Raw genomic sequence first — 26898 nt, forward strand, 5'->3', positions numbered from 1 at the left:
CCGCTGGATGTGACTTCATCTCGCATCACCAGAGATGAGGAGCAATAGGTATCATCAGGAATTGACGGAAGTATACGAGCTCAGCGCTCGTGGATTGCTGCGGTTTGTCTTTTTTTAAAAAGTGAGCTGTATTTATTACAATAAATTCTCCCAAACGGGATTACGCTATTGGCATCTTTCTTTCTTATGCTTTAACCCTACATACCGAGATCACTTGTGAAGGGATTTGAATATTAGACATTACCAGGATTGGACGGAAGCATACGAGCTTGGCGCTCATGGATTCTTGCCATTGAGATTGTTGGGTCTTACACTGTCCCGCATCACCGGAAGTAACATTTGCGGGTCATAGGCACGGGTTCTGGGACACACAGTGCAGTTACACTTCCGGGAATTCGGTTGGCATGTTTTTCTATGACTGACATTTTTGATGGCATGATTTATACATGCCAGAAGCTCGTCCAGTCTTTTCATCTTGCAATCTCCTGGGCTTTTAATGAAAATGCTTTTTTTGCGGCATCATGTTATGTACATTCCTCAGCTATATACAACTGGTTGCAATAGCGTGAGAGTGAGTGTTTATATACGGATGCATAGTGTATGGTGCTTAAAGCGGAATTCCAGGCTTTTTTTGTTTATTAAAAGTTTAGCTGCTGACTTTTAATAAACAGACACCCACCTGTCCCCCTGGCTCCTCTCCCCCTCCTCTCCGCGGTGTCTCCATTGAAACTGTGGACACCCGGCCGTGCTAGCTTGTGTTTTCATGGCCGGGCATGCACTGCGCATGCGTGAGTCGCGCTGCGCTCTGTTTGGACAGGCAATCTTCTGGGACCTGTGACGTGTCCCAGAAGATTGCCGAGAGGGAGAGGCCGCCTGGGGGAGAGGAGGAGTCGCCTAGGCGGCCTGTACTCAGAGGCAGGAAGTGGGACTGGAAGTCCCAATCAAAACCAGGCACCCCCCCCCCAAAAAGAATGACATGCCAAATGGGGCATGTAAGGGGGTGAGGAGTGCTTAAAGCGGAAGTTCCACTTTTGGGTGGAACTCCACTTTAAGGAGATCCAGTATACCGAAGAACTTTTTATGTGCATTTTTGTTTTTCATTCTTGTTTTTTATACTTTTTATATTTCATGTCTTATTATGTATTTAACATTGTGACCGTTTTTCCTTTTATATATGTGTGCATTTTGATGTACACACGTATGAGGATAAATTTGAAGTGTATGTAAATTATGTTTGGTGGCTTATGTCCCCAATGGGGACTAAAATAATTGATGTATAATTAATTGTGTTGGTCCTCCCACATGAGGGAGGGGTTTGGATCACATGATCAAACTCATTTGATCCCAGTCATCTTATAAAAACCGTCTACCTGCATTCCAAATGAGCTCTGAAGAGGGGATACCCCTCGAAAAACATCAGATTACTTTGGACTTTCATCCCACTTAAGTGTACTGGCCAGCAGATCTTGTTGGATGATGCAAATGATGGACTTTATATTATATGCTTGATTTTACACTTGTTTGTGAATATGCATTTTTACCCTTTAATAAATTTCAGTGTTGCAAAGGCAATGCATGCGCAAGGCTGGTGCACCCTCTATCTCTGTTTTCTTTAAGACCCCTTTCACACCGAGGGCATTTTGCAGGCGCTATAGCGTTAAAAATAGCGCCTGCAGTCCGCCCTCAAACAGCTGCAGCATTGTCTCCAGTGTGAAAGCCTGAGGGCTTTTGCACCGGATCGCTGCGCTGGCAGGACGTCAGGAAAAGTCCTGTCAGCAGCTTCTTTGGAGCGGTGAAGGAGCGGTGTGTTTACCGCTCCTCCACCGCTGCTCCCCATTGAAATCAATGGGGCAGTGCTAGGATACCGCCGGCAAAACGTCGCTATTGCGGCGCATTGTGGGTGGTTTTTACCCTTTCTCGGCTGCTAGCGGGGGGTAAAAGCGCCCCGCTAGCGGCCGAAATGCGCTGCTAATCCGACGGTAAAACTCCGCTAAAAATAGCAGCGTTTTACCGCCGATGCTATGGGCGGCCTGGTGTGAAAGGGCTCTTAGCGTTTCTTCTGGGTTCCCCCTGACCTGTTGAGAGTGGCAGCACAGCTGATACGGTGGAGTGATTTGTGAAGATCTTCTTCCCTATTTACACTACTGCAATCTTTTGAGCGCAGGAGCATTTGTTTCTTTTTGTATAGCTATTAGGTATGGATCAGTAAAACAGATAGCAAATAGAACCAGCCCAATTTGGGAGAAATAGGGCAGGTGTTTTCCAACAATTAAGATGCAGCAGCAAAAACTTAAGGCAGCAAGCCAGTATGTAAACAGCTAGAAAAGGCCCACATTAGCAGAAGCAAGGCAGGTTTTACGGAGTAAAAATCAGGATTTTTGTACTTAACAGTGTTTAGTGAGAGAGACAAGAACAGCAATAGACCATGTGTTACATATTATGCTCTAGTGCAAGCAGGACTGTAGGTCAGCCCTAGAGTATATGACCCCTCTCACAGTCATGACTCCATTTTGACTTTAAATACATTTTTATTTAAAAGTTTACAACAGTCAAACCAAATGATGGCTTAATATTCTATGAAAAAGTAGAACAGAACAATTTCAACAATCGTAAAAATAATTTGTGTGTGTCAATTTTGTAGCAAGCAGTACATAAAAAATAATAGCCAAAAACACATGAGGGGAGGGAGTTATGTCTTTCAATTGAATAAGTACAAAAATACTGTCTACTCTATCATACTTTGAGAGAGAAATACAGAAACAGTAATAGGCCATAGGATCAGGGGCGTACCTAGAGCATTTGGCACCTGGGGCAGATCCTATATCTGGCACCCCCCCCCCATCTGGCACCCCCCTTCACTGATCACACCTGTAAGCACTCAGCCCCCTTCACACCTACGCACTCAGCCCCCCTCACACCTCTACGCACGCAGCCCCCCTCACCTGTATGTACTAAACCCCCTTCATACTGTACCCACTCAGTCCCTCCCTCACACCTGTACGCACTCAGTCCCTTCCTCACACCTGTACTCAGTCCATTCCTCACACCTGTACCCACTCAGTCCCTTTCTCACACCTCTATACACTCAGTCCCACTCAGTCCCTTCCTCACACATCTACACACTTAGTCCCTTCCTCACACCTCTACGCACTCAGTCCCTTCCTCACACCACTATGCACTCAGTCCCTTCCTCACACCTGTACGCACTCAGTCCCTTCCTCACACCTGTACGCACTCAGTCCCTTCCTCACACCTCTATGCACTTAGTCCCTTCCTCACACCTCTATGCACTTAGTCCCTTCCTCACACCTCTACGCACTCAGTCTCTTCCTCACACCTCTACGCACTCAGTCCCACTCAGTCCCTCCCTTACACCTCTATGCACTCAGTCCCTTTCTCACACCTCTATGCACTCAGTCCCTTCCTCACACCTCTACGCACTCAGTCCCTTTCTCACACCTCTACGCACTCAGTCCCTTTCTCACACCTCTACGCACTCAGTCCCTTCCTTACACGTCTACGCACTCAGTACCTTCCTCACACCTCTATGCACTCAGTACCTTCCTCAAACCTCTACGCACTCGGTCCCTTCCTCACACCTCTACGCACTCGGTCCCTTCCTCACACCTCTACGCACTCGGTCCCTTCCTCACACCTCTACGCACTCGGTCCCTTCCTCACACCTCTACGCACTCGGTCCCTTCCTCACACCTCTATGCACTCAGTCCCTTCCTCACACCTCTACGCACTCAGTCCCTTCCTCACACCTCTACGCACTCAGTCCCTTCCTTACACGTCTACGCACTCAGTACCTTCCTCACACCTCTATGCACTCAGTACCTTCCTCACACCTCTATGCACTCGGTCCCTTCCTCACACCTCTACGCACTCAGTCCCTTCCTCACACCTCTATGCACTCAGTCCCTTCCTCACACCTCTATGCACTCAGTCTCTTCCTCACACCTCTATGCACTCAGTCCCACTCAGTCCCTCCCTTACACCACTATGCTCTCAGTCCCTTTCTCACACCTCTACACACTCAGTCCCTTCCTCACACCTCTACGCACTCAGTCCCTTCCTTACACCTCCACGCACTCAGTCCCTTCCTCACACCTCTACGCATTCAGTCCCTTCCTTACACGTCTACACACTCAGTCCCTTCCTCACACCTCTATGCACTCAGTCCCTTCCTCACACCTCTATGCACTCAGCCCCCCTTACACCTCTATGCACTCAGCCCACTCACACACCTGTATGTATTCAGCCCCCCTCACACCTTTACACACTCAGCCCCCCTCACACCTCTATGCACTTAGCCCCCCTCACACCTCTACACACTCAGCCCCCCTCACACCTCTACACACTCAGCCCCCCTCACACCTCTACACACTCAGCCCCCCTCACACCTGTAGACACTCAGTTGCCCCCCTCATCTGTTTATATGTCAGGCCCCACACACACAGCTCTGCCCCCCCCCGTACACTAACAGCCTCCTCCCTTCACTTGTTCTCACAGCCCCCACGTGTAAGGTGATCTTCCTAGTCCCAGGTCCTGTTTCTACATGTCCCTGTGAGACACGATAGGAGCTGCAATCCAAGAGATACATAGTTGCCAACATTGTAAAAAAATTTAGCAGAGAAAGAAAAATGCAGCTCAAAGGGGTGTGGTCCGAGATGAACAAGGGATGGAGAGAGAAAGAAAGGGAGAGAGAGAGAAAGAAAGCAATAGGGACGGAAGGAAAGAAAGAGGGATGCAGGGACAGCAGGCCCAGATCCTACACCACAATAGAAATATGTGTATTCCAGAAAGTTTAACAATCAGCAGATAAAGATACTCCAAACACCTGGTGTTAGCGCTTCAATCGTCATGGCACCATGGTTGATATGATGATTGAAGCGCATTATTTCTATTATTACATTGTAATATAAAATGAAATAGTTTAACTCACCATATTGCAGAATCAGTGGGAGCCCTGAGCGAGTCACTTGCCACTGTCACCTGCCACCAGATGCCATCAGATGTCCCCAGTATAGTCCCTCCTTACACCAGTCATTCCCAGTAGAGTCCCTACTTACATCAGGTGTCCACTGTAGAGCCCCTCCTTACATAAGGTGCCCCAGTAGAGTCTCCCTTACATCAGGCATTCACAGCAGAGTCTCTCCTTACTTTAGGTGCCCCAGTAGAGTCCCTCCTTACATCAGGTGCCCCCAGTGGAGTCCCTACTTACATCAGGTGTCCCCAGCAGAGAGCAGAGGCTCTCCTTACATTAGGCATTCCCAGCAGAGTCCCTCCTTACATCAGATGCCTCCAGCAGAGTCCCCCCTTACATCAGGTGCCTCCAGCAGAGTTCCTCCTTAATTAGGTGCCCCCAGCAGAGTCCCTCTTTACATCAGGTGCTTCCTGCCTGTTAGCGGCTCCCACCTGGTAAGAGCTATGGAGTAGCTTTGTTAAACAGTGCAGGAAAGCGATGAGGAGGCATAGTGACAGGAGGGTACACTCCTGTCATTGTGCCCACCATAAATGTACCCTCATGTCATTGTGACTCCCAATAAGTGTACCCTCCTATCATTGTGCCCCCCCATCAGTGTACCCTCCTATTATTGTGCCCCCATCAGTGTACCCTCCTGTCACTGTGCCCCCCATCAGTGTACCCTCCTGTCACTGTGCCCCCCCCATCAGTGTACCCACCTGTCACTGTGCCAACCCCCATCAGTATACCCGCCTTTCACTGTGTCCCCACATTCAGTGTACCCTCCTGTCACTGTGCCCCCATCAGTGTACCCTCCTGTCACTGTGCCCCCCATCAGTGTACCCTCCTGTCACTGTGCCCCACTCAGTGTACCCGCATGCCATTGTGCCCCCCATAAGTGTACCCTCCTGTCAATGTGCCCCCCATCAGTGTACCCTCCTGTCACTGTGCCCATCAGTGTGCCCTCCTGTCACTGTGAACCCCCATCAGTATCCCTTTATGTCATTGTGCCCCCATAAGTGTTCCCTCCTGTCACTGTGCCCCCATCAGTGTACCCTTCTGTCACTGTGCCACCCCATAAGTTTACCCTCCTGTCACTGTGCCCCAGTGTACCCTCCTGTTACTGTGCCCCGTCAGTGTACCCTCCTGTTACTGTGCCCCCCATCAGTGTACCCTCCTGTCACTGTCACAGGAGGGTACACAGATGGGGGGCACAATGACATGAAGGTACACTGATGAGGGGGTCACAGTGACAGGAGGGTACACTGATGGGGGGGCACGCTGACAGGAGGGTACACTGATGGGGGGACACAGTGACAGGAGGGTACATTGATGGGGGGCCACAGTGACAGGAGAGTACACTGATGGGGGGCCACAGTGACAGGAGGGTACACTGATGGCGTGCATAGTGACAGGAGGGTACACTGATGAGGGGGGACAGGAGGGTACACTGATGGGGGCACAGTGACTGTGGGAACAGAGTGGGGGGTGGGGGAGGGGATTTGTGCTAGAAATGGAAATTGGGAAAACTTGTGCTTTGAAGAGGGGCAGAGAGAGATTTGGTTGGAAGGGGGACTGGAGAAAGCATGATTTGTGCTGGAGAAATATGGGGGAGAGTTACTGGAATGGGGGTTATGCAGTGAGGGAGGATTGCTGGGGTAGAAGAGAATTTGTGCTGGGGGGAATTGGAGGGGATCTGGGAGGGGGGAACTGAGGTGGATGGGGATTTGTGCTGAGATGAGGAAGAAAGGTGGATTGTTCTGGGAGGGGGGATTTGGGGGTGGTGGAGAAAAATCTGTCCTGGGGAAGGGTAAGAAGATTTGTGCTGGGAGGGGGGATTTGGGCGAGAGGATTTGTGATAGAACTGGGAGAGGACTTTTGTAGGTGTGTGGGATTTGGGGGAGAGAGAATTTGTGCTGGGGAGAATGGGGATGGGGGGGGTTGTGGGAGGGCTTGGGAGAGAGGATCTGTACTAGAAGTGGGAAGAAGCTTTTTGCTGGGATGGGGAATTGGGTATGGGGGGGGCAGGATTTGTCCTGGAGGGTTTTGAAGAAGAGGAAGAAAGATTTGTGCAGGGATGGAGGGGTGGGGTGGCTCTGTGCTAGAAGCGTCGAGAGGATTTGTGCTGGGGGGGGGGGGATTTGGGGGAAATGCTTTGTGCTAGAAGTGGAGAAAGGAATTATGCTGGGAGGAGGAGGGGGATCTGTGTTAAAATAAGGATTGGGGGGATGTTTGCTGGGAAAAGAAATTTGGGGGAATTTGTTGTGCTGGGAAGGGGGAAAGAAGATTTGTACTGGGGCTTTTGGAAAGGGGGAATTGTGTGGGAGAGGATTTGTACTAAAACGGGGGATTGTGCTGGGATGGAGGATTTATTCTGAGAAGGGTACTGGGGGAAAGGAGGGTTGTTGCTGTGAGAGGGAAACTTTGTGTTGTGAGGGGGGATTTTCATAGAGGCATTTGTTCTGGGAGGGAGAAAGGGATTTGTACTGGGGAGATTGGTTATTGTGCAAATTAGTGTTCGTTTTTTCTTTTGTTGGAGAGGAAGGAGTAGTTGGCGAGGTTTCGTACTCCTGACTCTAATGCCGCGTACACACGAGCAGACTTTTCGACCGGAGTGGTCCGACGGTCTATCCGACTGACTTTTGGCGGACTTCCAACGGACTTTCCCAACGAACGAATTTTCCTACACACGATCACACCAAAGTCCGATGGATTCGTACATGATGACGTACGACCGGACTAAAATAAGAAAGTTGATAGCCAGTAGCCAATAGCTGCCCTAGCCTCGGTTTTCGTTCATCGGACTAGCATACAGACGAACTGACTTTGACTGGACTCGAGTCCGTCGGAAAGATTTGAAACATGTTCCATATCTAAAGTTCGTCAGATTTTCGACCGAAAAAGTCTGCTGCAGGTCCAATGAAGCCCACACATGGTCGAATTGTCCGCCAGACTCGGTCCGTCGGACCAGTCCGGTCGAAAAGTCCCCTCGTGTGTACGCGGCATTACTTTGCATTACATATTCCTGTCCCCTGCAATCTGTGCATTACACAATCCTGTCCCTGGCATTCTGTGCATCACATCCTCCTGTACCCTGCATTCTGTGCATTACACACTCCTGTCCCATGCATTCTGTGCATTACACACTCCTGTCCCATGCATTCTGTGCATTACATACTCCTGTCCCCTGCATTCTGTGCATTGCACTCCTGCCCCCTGCATTCTGTGCATAACACTCCTGTCCCCTGCATTCTGTGCATAACACTACTGGACCCTGCTTCTGTGTGTCATGTAATCCTAAACCCAGCACTGACTACAGCCTTCTGTGCATTACATACTCCTGATTCTTAAAACGAATTGCATTACGCACCCTGGACCCCTGTAGTCAGCGTTGTGCATCCTAAACCCAACACAGTACTCCCCAACTCCTGTGCTCAGCATTACACACTTCTGTACTATATACACAGTACTGTACATTATATTCTTCTGACCAGTCTTCTTTGTCTAAGCACTTGCTGATTGTTATGCAGTCCCTGACTATTTTAATGAAGTTCTTCTTTAAGGTTGGCTCAGACAATGCAATCAAAGCATATTTTTAAGTTCAATAAGCCCTGAGCTTTTTTAACCATGCCCTTAAGCCCCTCCCACTGGTAAGACTTGCACCTGCCCTGCCTTGTGTGTGTATGCCTAAACAACAGTATGGCACCTTGAAAAAAAATATCTAGAAAACAGAGACCCCAATGGAAATCTAACCAAATAACAGAACATTGAATTTCCCAAAGAATAGCATGGTATAATTCAGGCAGTCTGGAAACTTCAGAAAATGTGACCAACTTCTAGACAGGGGTGGACTGACCATTTGGGCATTCGGGCACTGCCCGAGGGCCCCATGCCACTAAGGGGCCCCATCAGGGTTGCCAGCCTCAATAAAACCAGGGACAGTATGTAAAAATTATTTGTGTTTTTTTTTAAATCCCAAGATTATAGCTGCCCCGCCTCTCCAGTACCTTTTCAGTGTGTGTATGTGTATTCTGTGTGTGTATACTGTGTGTGTATATTGTGTGTCTGTGTGTGTATACTATATGTGTGTGAGTGTGTGTATACTGTGTGGCCCCATAATCTATTGCCTGGGGGCCCCATAATCTCCTATTGCCTAGGGGCCCCATAATCTCCTATTGCCCGGGGGCCGCATAATCTTCTCCTATTGCCTGGGGGCCCCATAATCTCCTATTGCCCAGGGGCCCCATGAGTTGTCAGTCCGCCCCTGCTTCTAGAGACACATAGACCAAACATATTGGAGGCAACATAGTAATTTATCAAGAAGATGAGACCACCTTAGACAGAAGAAGGCCTCAAAGTGATATCGCTTTGTCCCCATGAAGAACAAGAACAAAGTTTCCTATGGAACAACGCAGCCAGCTTTGAAACCCATTTAGAATCAATCCATCTGAGACATGAGTATCCCAAGTACCGTGAAATGCCAACATGCATCCCTTTATTTTGACTTGAGCAGATAGGAGGCACCACCATGCTGAGGAGGACATAAAGCAGTAATAAAACCAAAAGCAAACATTTATTATATTGCAGCTTACCAATTCTTAGATGTGATAGCTGCATATTTTTCTTTTTAGGCTTTCTTTCTTCTATTTTAATCTGGTGATCCAGCCAGTAATTCTATTTTTCAGAAGAACAAGCTCTCTGCACATATATCCAGTGACAGGGATGAGATAAACCATTAACACTGACGGGGTGCTTACAATGGTCAGCTTTTTAAAATTTATTTATAAAAATTAAAAAAAATGTTTGCTGTGACTGCTTATAAAGTATTAACTGGAGTTTGGCTTCAATTTCTTAGTGTATTTAAAGTAATTCTAAAGGCTGGACTTTTTTTTACCCTAAAGCATTCCCTACATTAAGATAAAAATGTCCCTGTATTCGTATTACCCACTCACCACCATGTATACTTACCAGAGCCCGTCTGCAGAGGCTCCCTCCTCTTTTTCTGCTCACAGAGGCAACAGCGGGAGTCATTGGATCCTGCTGCTATTAATAAATCCTGTAAGCAGGCAGTGGGGGGCAGGGCTGAACTGCATTTTGTGTGTTAATAGACGCACAGAGCCTAGCTTGGGAAGCAGCTGAGCACTGAGAAGAGAAGGAGCCCAGAGCACCAACAGGGGACCCACACAAAGGGTGGAGCTCTGATGTCACAACACTGTAACGTGCCGACTGCGGCCATCTTTGTGGTTGGAACCATCTGCTATCCATGACGAATTGCAACTTTTGATATGCCCGTTTTTGTTTCTCAAAATTTGAGTACCCTGGCTTTTTATAAGAAATAAATTTACCTTGGTTTTAAATACTACACCATGAGGAGTTGCTTTCTTGTATCCTATGCATGTATCTATGAATTACCATTGAGTGGAACTACAAGATCCAGCCTTCTATGATCCAATTTAAGTGGTTCCGTGCCACTGTGGCTAGATCATGCTTGTTTGACCACCTGCAATTCAGTGGTCCATTTTCTTTGGTAAGAGGCCTGGTGTGTTGATGTTCGGTGGAGGATAATCTCATGTTCACCTTACTGTATCTCTGTCTGCACCATGGGTGGTTCCAGTATTTACCCTGCACAAAGACTTTGTTTTAACACTATGGACTCTTATTTTAAAAATTTGATGCTTCTAGCGCTGCATATATTTAACCTTTATGCTTTTAATTGTCACCATGCAATTTATGTCAGCTGCTTTATGATTGTTAGTGCAGTGATTAATCTTGAATTTATTAAGGGACCCACATAGTTGCCAACATTGTCAAAAAATGTATAGGGACACTTTTTTGTCTGTAGGCGGAGTTGTATTATAATTAGGGGCGGGGAATTCATTTTTAGGTGTGTCACAGTGGGGGGGAAGAAAAACAGGTGTGGTTTAAACTAAATATTGGGTTTGGCTTAAAAGGGTGTGGCTCAAATGGGGTGTGGTTTGAGTCTGAGATGAACGACGGATGGAGGGAGAAAGAAAGAAAGAAATCGAGAGGGAAGCAGAGAGAAAGAAGGAAAGAAAGAGGGATGGAGGGACAGCAGGCCCAGATCCTACACCACAACAGCAATATGTGTATTCCAAAAGGTTAAACAAACAAATCAGCAGAAAAAGATACTACAAACACCTGGTTTTAGCGCTTCAGTCATCCTGGCACCATGGTTGGTATGGTATTAGGATGATTGAAGTGCATTATTTCTATTATTACATTGTAACATACAATGAAATCGTTCAATTCACCATAATGCAGAATCAGTGGGAGCCCCGAGTGTGTCACTTGCCACGTCGCTTGCCACTAGATGCCATCAGGTGTCCTCAGCAGAGTCCCTCCTTGCACCAGGCATTCTCAGCAGAGTCCCTCCTTACATCAGGCATTCCCAGCAGAGTGCCTTCTTAATTCAGGCATTCCCAGCAGAGTCTCTCCTTACATCAGGTGTCCCCAGCAGAGTCCCTTCTTACATCAGGCATTCCCAGCAGAGTTACTCCTTACATCAGGTGCCCCCAGTAGAGTCCTTTCTTACAACAGGCATTTCCAGGAGAGTCGCTCCTTACATCTGGTGCCCCCAGTAGGGTCCCTCCTTACATTAGGTGTCCCCAGCAAAGTTCCTCTTTACACCAGGCATTCCCAGCAGAGTCACTGCTATCAGACATTCCCAGCAGAGTCCCTCCTTACAACAGGTGTCCCCAGCAGAGTCCCTCCTTACATCAGGTGCCCCCAGCAGAGTCCCTCCTTACATAAGGCATTTACAGCAGAGTCCCCTCTTACATTAGGCATTCCCAGCAGAGTCCCTCCTTACATCAGGTGTCCCCAGCAGAGTGCCTCCTTACACCAGGCATTCCCAGCAGAGTCCTTCCTTACTTTCTTACATTAGGCATTTGCAGTAGAGTCCCTCCTTACATAAGGTGCCCCCATTGGAGAGTCCCTTCTTGCATCAGGCATTCCCAGCAGACTCCCTTCTTACATCAGGCATTCCCAGCAGAGTCGCTCCTTACATCAGGTGCCCCCAGTAGAGTCCCTTCTTACATCAGGCATTTCCCAGCAGAGTCCCTCCTTACATCAGGTACCCCAGCACTGTCCCTCCCATCAGGTGCCCCCAGTAGAGTCCCTTCTTACATCACGCAATCCCAGCAGAGTCCCTCCTTACACCAGGAATTCCTAGCAGAGTCCCTCCTTACATCAGGTGCCCCCAGCAGAGGCCCTCCTTACATCAGGCATTTCGAGCAGAGTCCTTTCTTACATCAGGCATTCCCAGCAGAGTCCCTCCTTACATCAGGCATTCCCAGCAGAGTCCCTGCTTACATCAGGTTCCCCCAGCAGAGTCCCTTTTTGCATTAAGCATTTCCAGCAGAGTCCCCCCTTAAAATCAGGCAACCCCAGCAAAGTCGCTCCTTACATCAGGTGCCCCCAGTAGAGTCCCTTCTTACATCAGGCATTTCCCAGCAGAGTCCCTCCTTACATCAGGTACCCCAGCACTGTCCCTCCCATCAGGTGCCCCCAGTAGAGTCCCTTCTTACATCAGGCATTCCCAGCAGAGTCCCTCCTTACATCAGTCATTCCCAGCAGAGTCCCTCCTTACATCAGGTGCCCCCAGTAGAGTCCCTTCTTACATCAGGCATTCCAAGCAGAGTCCCTCCTTACGCCAGGCATTCCCAGCAGAGTCCTTTCTTACATCAGGCATTCCCAGCAGAGTCTCTCCTTACATCAAGCATTCTCAGGAGAGTCCCTCCTTAAATCAAGCATTCCCAGGAGAGTCCCTGCTTACATCAGGCATTCCCAGCAGAGTCCCTCCTTACATCAGGTGCCCCCAGCAGAGTCCCTCCTTACATCATGTGACCTCAGCAGAGTCCCTCTTTACACCAAGCTTTCCCAGCAGAGCCCCTCCTTACATCAAGTGTCCCCAACAGAGTCCCTCCTTACATCAGGCATTCGCAATAGAGTCCCTCCTTACATCAAGTGTGCCCAGCAAAGCCCCTCCTTACACCAGGCATTCCCAGCAGAGTCCCTCCTTACACCAGGCATTCCCAGCAGAGTCCCTCCTTACACGAGGCATTCCTAGCAGAGTCCCTCCTTACATCAGGTGGCCCCAGCAGAGTCCCTCCTTACATCAGGTGCCCCCAGTAGAATCCCTCCTTACATCAGGCATTCCCAGCAGAGTCCCTCCTTACACCAGGCATTCCCAGCAGAGTCCCTTTTTGCATCAGGCATTCCCAGCAAAGACCATCCTTACATCAGGCATTCCCAACAGAGTCCCTCCTTACATCAGGTGTCCCCAGCAAAGTCCCTCCTTACACCAGGTATTCCCAGCAGAGTCACTTCTCACATCAGGCATTCCCAGCAGAGTCCCTCCTTACATCAGGCATTCCCAGCAGCATCCCTCCTTACACCAGGCATTCCCAGCAGCGTCCCTCCTTACACCAGGCATTCCCAGCAGAGTCACTGCTTACATCAGGCATTCCAAGCAGAGTCCCTCCTTACATCAAGCATTCCCAGCAGAGTCCCTCCTTACATCAGGTGCCCCCAGTAGAGTCCCTCCTTATGCCAGGCATTCCCAGCAGAGTTCCTTTTTGCATCAGACATTCCCAGCAGAGTCCCCCCTTAAATCAGGCATTCCCAGCAGAGTCCCTCCTTACATCAGGTGTCCGCAGCGGAGTCCCCCTTACAACAGGTGTCCCCAGAGCTGGGTCCCTCCTTGCATCAGGTGTCCCCAGAGAGGAGTCCTTCCTTACATCAGCTGTCCCCCCCTTCACCCGAGTGCGGGCCACACCCCGGTAGCGATGCTCTGGCCATTTGGTCTCCGCGCCATTTACAGAAGACCAGCTCGTGGAGGTGGAAGAGAAGAACCAAGAGGCGGAGCTTAGGTTCCAGCCCTTGTTTCGTCCTCATAATAGCTGGTCTTCTGTAAAATGACGGCCAGCGGAGACAATTCAGTTGCGGCCGCAGACCTCTAGCGGCGGCAAAAAAAAAATGGGAAACCTGCAATTTCCCTGGACATTTCACGGGAAATGGCAAGACCGGGACAAGGGTTTAAATCCCAGGAATGACCCGGGATATTCGGGACAGTTGGCAACTATGGACCCAAGAAGAGGTTCAGGGCTGCTTTGTGCAACTGTAATTTTAGTTAAGATTAAAAATCTCTCCTTTATTTATAAAACTTCATATTAACCACTTTTTGGATTGCTAACTGTCTGATTATAAAAAAAAAACAAAAAAAAAAAACAACATCTAATCCAGACATTAAGCAACCTTCCTCTTTTTGATGGACAACAGTTGCCCTATGCAGCCAAGTGTGGCTGCACACAGGCACTTCCTGGTACCATTGTCCGTCCCAGTTCAAGAGCAGAGGAAAGCCCCAGCCAGCTCCACCCCATCTAGACATCATAAGTTCTCATGTACAAGCATCTAAAAATAAAAGTAAATACACTGATGCTATAAGAAATTAAAAAAAAAAAAAGAATTAATTCACACGAGGGCAGGGAGAAGGTCTGGTGCACGGCTCTGATTCAAGACTGGTGGTGGGAGAAGGGAGCTGGATACAGAGGGAACTGTCAGTGTAGCTGGAAGCACTCTGGGTTTGTTAACTGGAAATGGGAAGAATGCAGTCCAGCCCTTCTCTGACAGCTCTCTGTATCCAGTTACCAGAGCACAGCCAGCAGGAATCCACTGCCCTCTTGTCATCAGCAGGCGTCCACTGCCTTCTTGTCATACAGCTCCTGGACTGGACCTTGTATATGCAGATACCCAGCCTGTGGCTTTGTTCTATGTGATGCATGTGATCCGCTGCTCGGCTTTTTCCTTCTCCAGTGCTGCTTGGGACAGTTTACCCTGCACACAAATCAGCTAGTTACGTACTGGACCCTTGGATCATAAGGTACAGTGGGCATTGTAGAACGTGAGTTGAGCTGACACCTCAGAGCTAGGGATGAGCTTCGAGTTCGAGTCGAACTCATGTTCTACTCGAACATTGGCTGTTCGCAAGTTCGCCGAACAGCGAACAATTTGGGGTGTTCGCGGCAAATTCGAATGCCGCGGAACACCCTTTAAAAGTCTATGGGAGAAATCAAAAGTGCTAATTTTAAAGGCTTATATGCAAGTTATTGTCATAAAAAGTGTTTGGGGACCCGGGTCCTCCCCCAGGGGACATGGATCAATGCAAAAAAAAGTTTTAAAAACGGACGTTTTTTCAGGAGCAGTGATTTTATTAATGCTTAAAGTCAAACAATAAAAGTGTAATATCCCTTTAAATTTCATACCTGGGGGGTGTCTATAGTATGCCTGTAAAGGGGCGCATGTTTCCTGTGTTTAGAACAGTCTGACAGCAAAATGACATTTGGAAGGAAAAAACTCATTTAAAACTACCGCGGCTATTGCATTGCCGACAATACACATAGAAGTTCATTGATAAAAACGGCATGGGAATTCCCCACAGGGCAACCCCGAACCAAAATAAAAAAAAAAAAATGATGTGGGGGTCCCCCTAAATTCCATACAAGGCCCTTCAGGTCTGGTATGGATATTAAGGGGAACCCCAGCCAAAATTTAAAAAAAAAATTGACGTGGGGTTCCCCCTAAATTCCATACCAGACCCTTCAGGTCTGGTATGGATTTTAAGGGGAACCCCGCGCCAAAAAAAAAAAAAAAAAAAACGGCATGGGGTCCCCCTAAAAATCCATACCAGACCCTTATCCGAGCACGCAACCTGGCAGGCCGCAGGAAAAGAGGGGGGGACGAGAGTGCGGCCCCCCCCCCCCTCCTGAACCGTACCAGGCCACATGCCCTCAACATTGGGAGGGTGCTTTGGGGTAGCCCCCCAAAACACCTTGTCCCCATGTTGATGAGGACAAGGGCCTCATCCTCACAACCGTGGCCGGTGGTTGTGGGGGTCTGCGGGCGGGGGGCTTATCGGAATCTGGAAGCCCCCTTTAACAAGGGGACCCCCAGATCCCGGCCCCCCCCCTGTGTGAAATGGTAAGGGGGTACATAAGTACCCCTACCATTTCACTAAAAAACTGTCAAAAATGTTAAAAATGACAAGAGACAGTTTTTGACAATTCCTTTATTTAAATGCTTCTTCTTTCTTCCTTCATCTTCTTCTTCTTCTGGTTCTTCTGGCTCTTCTGGTTCTTCCTCCGGCGTTCTCGTCCAGCATCTTCTCCGCGGCGTCTTCTATCTTCTTCTCCTCGGGCCGCTCCGCACCCATGGCATGAGGGGGGGGGGGAGGCTCCCGCTCTTCTCTTCATCTTCTTCTTCATCTTCTTCTTCATCTTCTTCTTCATCTTCTTCTTCTTCTTCTTCCTTCTTCTCTTCTTCCTGTCTTCTCCGGGCCGCTCCGCAGCCATGCTGTGGCATGGAGGGAGGCTCCCGCTGTGTGACGGCGTCTCTTCGTCTGACGGTTCTTAAATAACGGGGGGCGGGGCCATCCGGTGACCCCGCCCCCCTCTGACGCACGGTGACTTGAGGGACTTCCCTGTGACGTCACGGGGAATGCCACAGGGAAGTCCCGTCATGTCACCGTGCGTCAGAGGGGGGCGGGGTCACCGGGTGGCCCCGCCCCCCGTTATTTAAGAACCGTCAGACGAAGAGACGCCGTCACACAGCGGGAGCCTCCCTCCATGCCAGCATGGCTGCGGAGCGGCCCGGAGAAGACAGGAAGAAGAGAAGAAGGAAGAAGAAGAAGATGAAGAAGAAGATGAAGAAGAGAAGAAGATGAGAAGAAGATGAAGAGAAGAGCGGGAGCCTCCCCCCTCATGCCATGGGTGCGGAGCGGCCCGAGGAGAAGAAGATAGAAGACGCCGCGGAGAAGATGCTGGACGAGAACGCCGGAGGAAGAACCAGAAGAGCCAGAAGAACCAGAAGAAGAAGAAGATGAAGGAAGAAAGAAGAAAGAAGAAGCATTTAAATAAAGGAATTGTCAAAAACTGTCTCTTGTCATTTTTAACATTTTTGACAGTTTTTTAGTGAAATGGTAGGGGTACTTTTGTACCCCCTTACCATTTCACACAGGGGGGGGGCCGGGATCTGGGGGTCCCCTTGTTAAAGGGGGCTTCCAGATTCCGATAAGCCCCCCGCCCGCAGACCCCCACAACCACCGGCCAGGGTTGTGGGGATGAGGCCCTTGTCTTCATCAACATGGGGACAAGGTGTTTTGGGGGGCTACCCCAAAGCACCCTCCCAATGTTGAGGGCATGTGGCCTGGTACGGTTCAGGAGGGGGGGGGGGGCCGCACTCTCGTCCCCCCCTCTTTTCCTGCGGCCTGCCAGGTTGCGTGCTCGGATAAGGGTCTGGTATGGATTTTTAGGGGGACCCCATGCCGTTTTTTTTTTTTTTTTTTTGGCGCGGGGTTCCCCTTAAAATCCATACCAGACCTGAAGGGTCTGGTATGGAATTTAGGGGGAACCCCACGTCAATTTTTTTTTTAAATTTTGGCTGGGGTTCCCCTTAATATCCATACCAGACCTGAAGGGCCTTGTATGGAATTTAGGGGGACTCCCACATCATTTTTTTTTTTTAATTTTGGTTCGGGGTTGCCCTGTGGGGAATTCCCATGCCGTTTTTATCAATGAACTTCTATGTGTATTGTCGGCAATGCAATAGCCGCGGTAGTTTTAAATGGGTTTTTTCCTTCCAAATGTCATTTTGCTGTCAGACTGTTCTAAACACAGGAAACATGCGCCCCTTTACAGGCATACTATAGACACCCCCCAGGTATGAAATTTAAAGGGATATTACACTTTTATTGTTTGACTTTAAGCATTATTAAAATCACTGCTCCTGAAAAAACGGCCGTTTTTAAAACTTTTTTTTGCATTGATTCATGTCCCCTGGGGGAGGACCCGGGTCCCCAAACACTTTTTATGACAATAACTTGCATATTAGCCTTTAAAATTAGCACTTTTGATTATTCATGTTCGTGTCCCATAGACTTTAACGGCGTTCGCGTGTTCGAACGAATTTTTTTCCTGTTCGCATGTTCTGGTGCGAACCGAACAGGGGGGTGTTCGGCTCATCCCTACTCAGAGCACTTCCAGCTACACTGACAGTTCCCCCTGAATCCAGCTTCCTTCTACCGCAGCCAGTCTTGATTTAAAGTTCTGCACAGCTATACTGTATACGTGCACTGGACCTTCTCCCAGCCCTCCTGTGTGAATGATTAATTTTTCTTGTTTCTTAATTTTTTTCTTGAAAGAGGATGTACAAGCATCCTCAATCATGACAGCGCAATGACAGGAGAACCTATGATAAGCTCCTCCTATCTTACACTCACTGGCTATAGAGGAGCAAGGTCAATTCTGGAAGTGTTGCTACTAGTCTTTAGTAAACATGCCCAATTTTTGGTAAGCTGCAATATATTACATTTTTGAATATGGGTTTAATATCACTTCATTTTGGAACCACACCATCAGGTTTAAGCTCTGAGACCCCTGCAAGACCGAGCATAGCCTCTCTGTATTCTCGCAGGTCTTCAACGGTAGGTTCCCCTTCATTGCCAAACACAAAACAATCTGAAAGGTTCTCCTAAAGCAATCCAGGGCCACCAAAGGCATATCCCTCTGGAGAGTATTCGGTTCTCTCCCCTAAATATCCCTGCTCTGCATGCCATTGCAGAGCCCGATACCGATTGTCCAGGTCTATTTCCTGCTGGACCAGCCTGTCCAACTCAGTCACCCATTGCTCCTGGGGCTCACTGTTAGTGAGATTTATCTACAGTTTTGGGAGCTCTTTGCATGGTTTTCAGCTTTGTTATAGATTGTGTTTAAACAAGAAAATAAAATGTCTAGAAACGGTTTATGGTACTCCCCTGAGAACCCATCCAGCTCCTATACTCCAGAGTCCACATGATGTCTTACAGTGGTGGGTGGTGCTCAAATTTTTTTTTTGGGGGGGTGCAAAAATTTTTTGAAAATAATCATCAATTGCAGCCACTGTGCCCAAACACTGCCACTGTGCCCATCAAACGTTGCCATTGTGCCCATCAAATGCTGTCCGTGTACCCATCAAATCCTGCCAGTGTGACCCCCGCCCGCTATCTGCCCGGCACTTACCCTGTCTTGGTGGAGCAGCGGGTGTCGGCGACGAGCGGGGTCCTCCATGCGTCTCCTGCCGTCCTCATCTACCTTCCTCTCCTGATAGGCATCCAATAGCGGCGCCTGTCCTTTCAGCCAATCAGGTGACAGGTAACAGACCCGAGCACCTGATTGGGGGAGAGGCGGTTTAGTGTTAGAAAAACGAATAACTATTCACTTTCCTAACACAGCTGAGTGACCTGCGAGCGCCCCAGCGTGTTGTTCGCAGGTCACTTTTTTGAAGCCTATTAGAACCTATGGCTCTAATCAGGTGCTTCAAAAACACCCCCCGCCGCTGTAATTCAGGCGCCCGGCATCCGAAAAGGGGCCTAATTAGGGGGTGGCAGCGGCAGCCATTGATAGATTCATGCAATGCATGAATCTATCTATTCACCAATAGATAGATTCATGCATAGAGGAGGTGGGGGTGGAGAGGGGGCGGCGCCCGTGCGCCCTTAATGCACAGGCTGCCACTGATATCTTATCAGACTAAACTTGTCGCGTTGATGTTCATCTAACAACTGCATTTGATTACTATGGTTTATTGGATTTTATGATGACATGCCTGTTTTCTTCCTGTTGGATGCAAGTGCAATGATAAATTCGATATGGTTTTACACTATGTGGAGATTCTTTTTTGCTTCTATGACAATTGACCTACTGAGTGAGAAGTTTACCGTGATTTGGGAATGGATGGTGAATCTGCTACACAGTTTTAAAGTCTGGGAGAGCTTAGTCTCCTGATGCCCATCTAAAGACAAAAAAAGGACGGTGCCCTCCAAGTGCAGCGTGTTTTACAATAACTTTATTACAGTGGATTAAAAACACTCACATTTGAGCAGATAAATTCCAGCATAATAGGCAGTAAGATGGGTTCATCCGTATGTTCCCGAGTGATGAGGGTCTCACGGCCGATGGAGGGTGTCCTATGTCCTGGGTCCTGTGGCTTTCCGGCGGTGCTGTGGGTACTCAGCGCTTCCGGGTGACTGGGACGTAGAAGAGGGATGCTCCGTGATGCTCCGCGTTGTAGTGATGTCCTTACGTCCGGGAACAGGGTCAGGCGGGCGGTGCATGCGTGCTACTTCATCAGGCTATGCTGGTGGCCATCTTTGTAGAGGGAACTTATACCATAAGTGAGGGGAGGGGTTGAGTAGTGGTTTGGGGAAGGGCGGAACTGTGTCTGATGATGCGATGCCTTAGTAACCATGGAAGCAAGGTAAACACAGTGTGGCAATAATGTCTGTGCCACAGGGAGAGTGAGGAAAGCGCGAAGGGACAAATAAGGGAGAACGAGAGGGCCAGGGAAATGGAGCTATATTATAGGTACTAGTAAGTGATGAGCTAAATTGATATATATTATAAATGGTAAATGATAAATATATATTAGATTTTATTTTTGCTAAAAGAAATTTATGTACTTAGTGGCTAAAAATAGAGGTACACTAATATAGCTAAAAGTAAACATGGCATTTAGTTTTAGGTGTACAGATATATTTCTAGTATTAATATATACCAATTACTATTTTTACGAATATATACTTACTGGGAACAACCGATAGGATCAAGGATAGAAATCTATATAAAAATAATATTTAAAACATTATTTAAGAATATAAAATTTAAAGTTACCACTATAATATAATTAAATAAGGCAAAATAAAAATAAAATAGATTGTTGTACTTATCCAGACGGGTATTGGGGATAGGGAAGGGGGGTGGATAGATTAAATTAAAAAACATATTAAACTATTGAAATTATAAATTGGGAAATAGTATACACACACATACAAACATATACACACACACACATATATACACACACGCAGAAAACACATGTATGTGAATACGTGCACGTACATACACATACATACCCGCACACATCTGGGTATGGGTAAAAGTTCATATATACTATGATGAAATGAACTAAATTAAATTTGATTGTTTTGGGGAAAAAATGGAAGGGATGGGGGAGGAAGGAGAGGAGTTTAAACTGGGCGATGAGGGGGGAGGGGGGGGGGGTGAGAGGACAGAGGACTTTGAGTAGAAGATTTTATATTTTAAAGTGCATAGTGCAGAACCAGAGAGACAAAAAGATCAATTGAACTTACGATCAGTAGGGATTATAGATACATATACTAAAATACATATAAAATGTATATAAAATAGGTATATACACACACACACACCTATATATCTAAAATTAAGAGTAACACGGAAAATCCAGGTGGGCATAAGTTTGGGGTCATAACAGGATGTTAATCTCAATGCCCTCATTAAGACCTCCAGGCGATAAAGTGTCTAGTGTATAGATCCAGTAATTCTCTCTTTCGCACAACCGCTTATAATGTTCAGTCGTTGGGAGGGTATGTGGGATGGACTCTATTACCCACATGTGTAACCCTGAAGCTGTTTGCTCATGACATTCTTTAAAATATCTGGGTACACTGTGCTTATCGCTGTCCTTCTCTACAAGGTTGCGATGCTCTCCAAACCGTTTGCATAGTGTACGTATGGTTTGGCCTACGTAAAGTAGGCCACAAGGGCATGTGAGGCAATAAAATGCATGTTCGGAACCGCAGTTGAAAAAGTCAGGAATTCTAAACTGTTTCCCTTTATGATGGAAGTCTTTTTGTCTATGAGTAACATGAGCACATGTAATGCATAGGGGCTTCCTGCACTGATACATGCCTTTGATATTAAAGGTTAAGGGAACACTAGTTGTAGGACGTATTGATTTAATTTTACTAGGTGCTATTTGGGCTTTTATATTCTTAGCCCGTCTGTAGGTAACTAGTGGTCTTTCGCTTAGGCTGACTTTTAAATGCGGATCTTCGCGCAGAATGGACCAGTGTTTGGTAAAGATTTTTTCCATTTTCTAAAATCTGTTGTGGAATTGTGTGACAAATCTAACAGGTTGGATAGTGTCATCAGTATTGGTTTCTCTTTTGTCCCTCACATTTTCACAGAGAAAATATTGAAAGGCATCCTCAACAATATGATCCGGGTAACCCTTATCTTTAAATTTAACTTTTAATATTTGGCCATGGGTTTTATAGTCCTGTAAACGCGTAGAATTATGCTTCAAGCGGCAAAACTGACTTTTTGGGATATTTTTATATTTTTAATTTTTTTTTCTCTCGTCTTGTTCCAGAGCTCCTTCTAGCTTTTATGGACTGGCAGGCTTTTATATGCCCAGCACCTTATTATCCTCACATGGACTAATACTTGGACTTGAAGTGAAACATTTAACATTACCACCAAGTTCTCCCATCCCCCAACGTTGCCCGACTCTGTCTTTTCCTACCCCCTCCTCCACCCCGTATTTTTATGTATACAGCTATATCCAGAGCGCGCCATATTATTCCCCTGATTGCCTCCTGATGCCCATCTGACTTTATGTTAATAACATTTGAGTCCACACTATACAGTAAGCGCATTTGAACCTATATATTAGACATGTGCATTCGTTTTCGTCCGAATGCATTTTTATCCGAATTTTGGGTATTTTTGTTATCGTTTTAACAAACGATAACGAACGTGTAGAATCCAAAAACTGAAAGATCCGACATAAACAAATGCTTTATTTTTGTTGCGACAACAGTTCGATATAGATAGAAGATTCGACATGAGGCTGACAATAGCGATATGTGTCCATCGAACCTGTGGTCGAATGTGCCTAACCTTAGCTCTATTAGTCCAAGGTTATTCTACATAGAGAGAAAAGATTCGACATTATAGAGACAATAGCAAAAAAAGGTCAAATGTGCCTAACCTAACTCTATTAGTCCAAGATTATTCGACATAGAGAGAAAAGATTCGACATGAAGATTCGACGAAGAATACAACATTAGAATTCTACTATAGCTTGTAGGCGGAACATTCAACCGGAAATGTACGATTGCGGTGTCGTACAGTTTAGCTGCTCCGTCAAATCTTCTTAGAACATTCGACAGACACCATAAGCCTTCAATGACAGATTTGACCTTAATTATTTCGGATTTTCGGACGAATGCATTTTTTTTAACGAAACAAAATAAATAAAAACGAATTTCGGGAGTAACTAAATAAATTTATTTTTCGGATGAAAACTAAATTCCGAAACAAAATATTTCAGTGTGCACATGTCTACTATATACAGTGGGGCAAAAAAGTATTTAGTCAGCCACCAATTGTGCAAGTTCTCCCACTTAAAAAGATGAGAGAGGCCTGTAATTGTCATCATAGGTATACCTCAACTATGAGAGACAAAATGTGGAAACAAATCCAGACAATCACATTGGACGATTTTTGAAAGAATTTATTTGCAAATTATGGTGAAAAATAAGTATTTGGTCACCTACAAACAAGCAATATTTCTGGCTCTCACAGACCTGTATCTTCTTCTTTAAGAGGCTCCTCTGTCCTCCACTCATTACCTGTATTAATGGCACCTGTTTGAACTTGTTATCAGTATAAAAGACACCTGTCCACAACCTCAAACAGTCACACTCCAAACTCCACTATGGTGAAGACCAAAGAGCTGTTGAAGGACACCAGAAACAAAATTGTAGACCTGGACCAGGCTGGGAAGACTGAATCTGCACTAGGCAAGCAGCTTGGTGTGAAGAAATCAACTGTGGGAGCAATAATTAGAAAATGGAAGACATACAAGACCACTGATAATCTCCCTCGATCTGGGGCTCCACGCAAGATCTCACCCGTGGGGTCAAAATGATCACAAGAATGGTGAGCAAAAATCCCAGAACCACGTGGGGGGAACTAGTGCATGACCTGCAGAGAGCTGGGACCAACGTAACAAAGGCTACCATCAGTAACACACTACGCTGCCAGGGACTCAGATCCTGCAGTGCCAGACGTGTCCCCCTGCTTAAGCCAGTACGTGTCCAGGCTCGTCTGAGGTTTGCTAGAGAGCATTTGGATGATCCAGAAGAGGATTGGGAGACTGTCATATGGTCAGATGAAACCAAAGTAGAACTTTTTGGTAGAAACACAACTCGTCGTGTTTGGAGGAGAGAGAATGCTGACTTGCAACCAAAGAACACCATACCTACTGATAAGCATGGGGGTGGCAACATCATGCTTTGGGGCTGTTTCTCTGCAAAGGGAACAGGATGACTGATCCGTGTAAATGAAAGAATGAATGGGGCCATGTATCATGAGATTTTGAGTGCAAACCTCCTCCCATCAGCAAGGGCATTGAAGATGAAACGTGGCTGGGTCTTTCAGCATGACAATGATCCCAAAAACACAGCCAGCGCAACGAAGGGGTGGCTTCGTAAGAAGCATTTCAAGGTCCTGGAGTGGCCTAGCCAGTCTCCAGATCTCAACCCCATAGAAAACCTTTGGAGGGAGTTGAAAGTCCATGTTGCCCAGCGACAGCCCCAAAACATCACTGCTCTAGAGGAGATCTGCATGGAGGAATGGGCCAACATACCAGCAACAGTGTGTGACAACCTTGTGAAGACTTACAGAAAACGTTTGACCTCTGTCATTGCCAACAAAGGATATATAACAAAATATTGAGATGAACTTTTGATATTGACAAAATACTTATTTTCCACCACAATTTGCAAATAAATTCTTTCAAAAATCAGACAATGTGATTGTCTGGATTTGTTTCCACATTTTGTCACATAGTTGAGGTACCTATGATGACAATTACAGGCCTCTCTCATCTTTTTAAGTGGGAGAACTTGCACAATTGGTGGCTGACTAAATACTTTTTTGCCCCACTGTACTGGTGAAAGCCTACACACAGTGGTGTTCTTTGGCATATAAAAGCTTTCTTCTATCAATATGGAAGTTTGATCCACTTTGTACTTTTTATATTTATGACATTTTTCTTTTTTCTTTTTGATGTCACGTATGGACTAAAATTTATATACATAAGTGAATGGTTCAATCTGGATAGGATTGTATGATGCACCATTTGTCTGATCAATATATATCACTTTCTGAATAAGTCACTGTATAGCAATGTACATGTATAGCGCAGTACTTTTTAACTTTCTATAATCCAGTTATGTTTTGGTATTGGATGAGGATTGTTTTATTTTGTTTAATTACAGATTCTGTAATTGGTTAACATTTTCTTTTGGTAGGTCTCTGGAGTTTAAGAAAATTGTCCATAGACTCTGTTGTTGGTTGTGGCATTTATGCCTCGTACATACGATCAGATAATTGCATAAAAACCGTATACGGATTGATTGCGCGGAAGTGTGACCGTTAGTACACAGCTTTCGACAGCCGATCACGACGATGAGATTATTGGATGAATGATTGTCCGTTATTTTTTGCATGCTAATCTCAGATCAAATCTGATGAGTTTACTAAAGTCAAGAAAATTCTCGTACGACAGAATAAAAATTCGGAAGTGATGTGGTGTTGTAATGCATTTTCGAACGACAGCTATACTGATTAAACAGAAATTGTATGATCTGGCATCGTACAAAAACAATTTTTGTGCATGTCCAATCAAATATTATCAGATGAACTGTTCTGATTGGCTCTCAAAAGCTCTGTACTAAGGATCAGATTATCGTATGTTCACTCCAAAATCTGTATTTTTCATATTTTCTGATCGTGTGTACGGGGTTTAAGGCTTAATGTACACAGAACGTTTCACAACCTCTCCTGGACAATTTAACTTGACAGATAGTAACCGGCGTTTAAAAACTTCAGTTTTACTGCATTTACATTCAGAAGAGTTTAGCCGCGTTTGCGTTTAGAAGCGCTTTTTTTTCTCCACATAGTCAAAAATTAAAAATGCCTGTAGACGAAACGTGGCTAAATGTGAGTTACTGCGTTTACAAGCTGTTACATGCGTTTGGCGTTACAAATGCCTCTGTACATCCGTACTGAATGCATTTATTTGCTTTCCAAAAAAGCTTCTAAATTCAGCTGCCTAAAAAAGACTATAAACTACACCGTGTACATGTACTGATAAGATAACAGAGGAGAGTTCAAGGGCTGCTGAAAAAAAACGCCCAACTGCTCCTAAACGTCCATTTATCATCAACAGTGTACATGAAGCCTAAAGCGGAAGAAATGTATTTTTTTCCAATATCTGCAGTCACGTCACTTGCCTGTAATATGACCCACATCTGTTAGGCAGCTGGATCCTTTAGAAATATACTCTGCAGTGTTGACAAGTCTTTTAACAGCTGCTGAACTTCTGGTGCTGAGAAAGTTCACAGCTTCAAGTCTTTTGTAAGCTGAAGCGAAAAACTCCCGATGGCAGCTACCCCCTCCTTCCTCAATTGAGAAAAGCCCATACATTTATTACACTGCATGTAATACAATCTGTGAATGGGGAAAAAATTTATTAGACTCTTGCCCAGAGATCATATTACATTAAGAGTAAAATATGGACAGGCTTTTCTCAATGGAGGATGAGATGGAAGGAGGGGAGGACTAAACATAGAATTGCAGCTAAGGCCTTACAAGTCTTAAAATGCTTCCTCCCCCTCCTAACACCTATACTAATGAACCTGTGTAAAAAGATGTATATACTTATGTACTGTACTTTCAGCCCACTCTGATCTAGTCATATGGCCCCCTGTGTCAGCCAGTGGAGGCTGCAGTTGAATAGAGAGATCACTGTCATTGACTGGGAAAGCTAGGAGCAATGATGTCATCCATAGGTTCCCATAGTGCAGCCATTGTAGGCAATGCTTCCTCTCCCCTGCAGACTGGCTGACACTAAAAATAGGTAAATATATGTGAAGCGCACTACCCCCGTAGGAGCTGCTAATTTGTTCGTTTTCCCACTGGCCATTCCAGACCCTCGGAGCTACCCTTACCTCTGACACTTCGGGTTCCATAATGTGTAATAGT

The 26898-nt window shown here is 46.4% G+C and overlaps 1 protein-coding gene across 2 annotated transcripts in view; it reads left to right on the forward strand.

The window, feature by feature from the left end:
- The window catches only part of LIN7B (lin-7 homolog B, crumbs cell polarity complex component), a 685864-nt gene that overhangs the window by 552404 nt on the left and 106562 nt on the right, over nucleotides 1–26898 (forward strand). The gene's annotated exons all lie outside the window — the stretch shown is intronic.

Source organism: Aquarana catesbeiana, linkage group LG10, assembly GCF_042186555.1.
Source record: "Aquarana catesbeiana isolate 2022-GZ linkage group LG10, ASM4218655v1, whole genome shotgun sequence".
Taxonomy (NCBI): domain Eukaryota; kingdom Metazoa; phylum Chordata; class Amphibia; order Anura; family Ranidae; genus Aquarana; species Aquarana catesbeiana.